Source organism: Sciurus carolinensis, chromosome 14 (genome assembly GCF_902686445.1).
Source record: "Sciurus carolinensis chromosome 14, mSciCar1.2, whole genome shotgun sequence".
In the NCBI taxonomy this organism is placed as follows: domain Eukaryota; kingdom Metazoa; phylum Chordata; class Mammalia; order Rodentia; family Sciuridae; genus Sciurus; species Sciurus carolinensis.
This window is the reverse complement of record NC_062226.1, coordinates 2,365,164-2,369,284: the sequence shown is the minus strand read 5'-3', so window position 1 is coordinate 2,369,284 and position 4,121 is coordinate 2,365,164. Positions and strand designations below refer to the sequence as shown.

The 4,121-nt window shown below is 49.0% G+C and overlaps 1 long non-coding RNA gene across 1 annotated transcript; it reads left to right on the top strand.

Moving 5' to 3' along the window:
* Positions 1–360: 360 nt before the first annotated feature.
* LOC124964995 (uncharacterized) lies at positions 361–3,259 on the top strand. The gene is made up of 2 exons (XR_007105054.1): positions 361–415; positions 2,808–3,259. It is a non-coding gene; the product is annotated as an uncharacterized LOC124964995 (long non-coding RNA).
* Positions 3,260–4,121: the final 862 nt, after the last annotated feature.

Genomic DNA, 4,121 nt, shown 5'->3' with positions numbered 1-4,121 from the left:
GGACCCCTGGCTGGACTGACTGAGTCCTGTCTCCAGGATCCCTCAGCCCGACAGATCACTGCCTGATTCCAGGGCCCTCACATTGACTGACTGCTTCCTGCCACCAGGACCCCCAGACCGACTGACCGTGCCCGATCACCAGGATCCCCAGACTGACTGGTTGCACCCCACCTCCAGGATCCTGCAACCAGACTGACCACACCCCACCTCCAGGACCCCTGCCCGACCAATCACACCCTGCCTCCAGGATCTCCAGCCGACCACATCCACACCCCGAGCTGCAGCTCCCCATTTGCCAACACATTTGGAAGCCAGAGCAGCCATCTTGGATAATCCTGGAAGCGGTAGCTCCCATCTTTAGGTGGGGCAAATCCCATCCTGAGACTCCTGCTGGAGACTGGAAGCTCATTGTCAGGTACCTCTCCTGCATCAGGCTACTGAACACTGGGAGGTCTTCAGTACTGTGTGACTGTTATAGTGTAGATTTCTTTTTTTCTCCTTATTGAAAAATTTTAAGTTTTTATTTCTTTACTTTTCTCACTCTTTTTCCTTTTGTTTACCTGTTCCCTCAGAGTCTCTTTTTCCCTTTTCCCATGCTAACAACCAACTTCTTTTGATTACACTCTCACTCTCACTCTTTTTATTATCTAGAACTTCTATATGTTCTTTTCTTATCTCATTAACAGCTACATCCTACACCCCTTCCCATCCTCTCTGTCCTCCATTAGAAACTGCAGACCTTATTGCAAATCTGTTTGTTATACTGTAGATAATAATTGAACTCATTCTGTTTATTATGACAATATTGTTAACATCCTCATGGGGCTCTTTGATCTAGGGTTGCATACTGTCTGAACTGGGCACTGCTAATATTGATCTCTCCCTTAAAGAAAGGGTTTTGGAAACCTATAGGGTCACTATAAGCCTATAGGAGGGAAACTGCAATACCCCAGATCTGCACTGCTGGAGGGGAAGATACATGAACAACATGAAATACAAGGGAAGAAAATGATCCAAACAAACCTAGATTTTATATTAATAGAATTCAGTAACAGTATGGTAAAAAAAATGTCAGAAAAGGACTTCAGATTATACATGATTAAGATGATTCGCAAAGCAAAGGATGTGATAAGAGAGCAAATGCAGGCAATGAATGATAATACCAATAAGCAGTTGAAAGAGCAACTGCAGGAAGCAAAAGATAATTTCAACAAAGAGATAGAGATTCTCAAAAAAAAAAAAAACAAAAAAAAAAAACAAACGGAAATCCTTGAAATGAAGGAAATAATAAACCAAATAAAAAAACTCAATTGAAAGCATCACCAACACTTGGATAGGCAGGTGGGTGGCTGGATGGGTAGATGAACGAGTGGTGGCTGGATGGGGGGTAGATGGACGATGGATGGACACACGGAGGGTGGATGAATGGGTGAGTGGATGGATAGATGGGTGGGTGGATGGGTGGGTAGGTGAGTGGGTGGAGGTCTAGACTCATGCCGGGCACTGTGCTATGTGCTGGGAAGATGGGGAGGAGGTCACCTTACACCCAGATGGACATTAATGGTTTCCAATCAAGATGTAGAGGGCATTTAGGAGGCCAGGAGATGGTTTCCTCAGGAGGCCCTGACCAAGCTGGGTTTTAGGAGACATTCCGGAATGAACCCACTGCTCACTTTAATTAATTTAAAAAATTGGTACTCAATTCCATTTTTGGCAAACTTTTAAGTATATTTTAAACAACTTGGGCATGATAATCTACTTTTTCGACTGTGAAGTTTATGCAACCTAAATATAGATCGCATGCTTCTGATCTATCCTTTAGGATTCAAATTGAAACGTACTGTACGTGTAAAATACAGAATAAACTTTGAAGACCGGAAAAGGTGGTGTAAAGTGTCTCTTCATAATTTTTTATTGTTGATATATTAAAATGGAAATAGTCAAATATTGGATTAAACAGTATATATTATCAGAGTTGATTGCACTGGGATAAAGTGCAATCTAGAAGTTCTCTCTGGCACCTGCTGCAGCCTGAGGAAGCATGGCGTTGTGCTGGGTGAGCAGCCACACACATTGTGACTCCAGTGCTGCCGAGGGATGGACGGGCACGTCCGCGGAGGTGGGAACTATTAGTGGTTGCTAGGGCGCGCCTGGTGGTTCAGAGGAACTGCGTGTCTTTGGAGTGATAAAAATGTCCCAGGAACCAGGCGGGTGGTGCACACCTGTAATCCCAGTGACTGGGGAGGCTGAGGCAGGAGGATCGAGAGTTCAAAGCCAGCCTCAGCAAATAAGTGAGGTTCTAAGCAACTCAGTGAGACCCTGTCTCTAAGTAAAATACAAAATAGGGTTGGGGAGGTGGTTTAGCAACCGAGTGCCTGAGTTCAATTCACAGTACCAAAAAAAAAAAAAAAAAAAAAAAAAGAAAGAAAGAAAGAAAAGAAAAGAAAAGAAATTGTTCCAGGAGTTGGAGCTCCCGCGCTGTGGTCCATCTGGGAGGCGGCCCAGCAGGGGGGTGGCTCAGCTCTTTGGCTTGCTGACTTACTGCCCTGGGGGGTGGCATGGTTAGAGGAGACCTGAAAGGGCCTCGCTGGGTTGAAGGGCAGCCCTGGGCATAAGGAGGTGCCATGAGGCTTGGGGTCAGGCTCTCCCTGGCTGTTTCCCATACCCGCTGCCTCCCTGCCAATCAAAGCCAGCACTTCCATCAGCCAGAGTAAGCTCAGCTGAGGGCCTGTGAACATGCCTGGAAGGGGCTGAATGGGGCTTGGTTCTCCTCCAGCTGACCAGGCCCCCCCTTCACCTGCCTCTAGGTAGGTGCTGTCACCAGAGAGCTCCTGAGGAAACTGGAGTCCCTCTGCTCTCTGCCTCATGCTGACCAGTGAGTTTCATCCCAGACCCGTCCTCCCTTCCCTGTGGCCTGGATCAAGGAACCCTGCACACACGGCCTCTCAGAAGCAAGGAAGACTTCAGGCAGGCCCAAGCAATGGCATATGGCAGCAAGACCTCAGAGGCCACAGTTGAGGGCACAAGGCACGGATTGTGGTATTTGATTTAATTTTGAAAGGGGAAGCGACGAGCAGCAAAAAAAGTCTATATTTTGCCTTTTCAAATGAAATGTAAAAATTCTCGCGCCCATCAATCCAGTCAGGCACACTCTGACTCCATGTGGGCCAGATGGTCTTTTTCTACACCTATAATTTCCCGGGAAATTGTGACAGCTGAATTTGCATGATGTAGCTCCAAATGGAATTTGCAAAATGTGTGTGTTCGTGTGGTTTGGACGCGGGAATGATTCCTTCCCCTAGTCACGGTGGGAAGACTGAAAACACTCACTTCCCTTTCCGCGTGGGCAACGCTGGGACTCAGTAAATATTTTCTAGATGGAGGATGAATGGAGGGGTGATGGGGTTGGAGGGGAGGATGGAAGGATGGATAAACTCAGAGACAGGAGGATTGGAGGGAGGGAGTGGGGAGAAGGGACTGGGGGGATGGAGAGCGGGATGGAGGGAGGGGTGGCTGAGGGATGGGTAGGGAGATGTGGGAGAAGAGGTGGAGGGTTGTGGAGGGAGGGACCCTGACCTCGTGGAGCTCCTCTGAACAAGCTTCTTCTTTGGACTTTGGTTGTGGACGAGGGATCCCCCAGCTGTGGCCCTTTTGCTGTAAAGGACTGAGGCCCGCAGTGAGTCCTGGGGTGTGGCCGGGGCAGCCGGGGCTGAGAGGAGCCTGGATGGAAAGATCTAGTCTGGGCGAGTGGGTGTGCATGGAGAGCTCCCGGCCGGTGCTGCAGCATGGGTCACCTGCCATATGTGAACAGAGAATCTACTTCCTGTGCAGAAACTGGCCCGTGTTGCCAGAGGATGAGGACTGCAGCTCAGTGAGGGCGACACTCTGCAGAGGCCGGGGGCAGAGCGGGCCAGTGCACACTCGGCTTTCTCTCGTGTTGCCTCCCTTGATTTAGCCATGTCATTGGCGAAAACAGAAGTCGGCCTCTCAGCTGGTCTTGGAGAAGATGGATTTCACCTCCAGACCTGGGTCCCCATCCTGGCTCTGCAACCCCATCCAGTTCCTCTCAGGGGAAGAGTCCCAGGCAGAGGGAGAGCAGGTACAAAGGCCCTCTGGTGGGG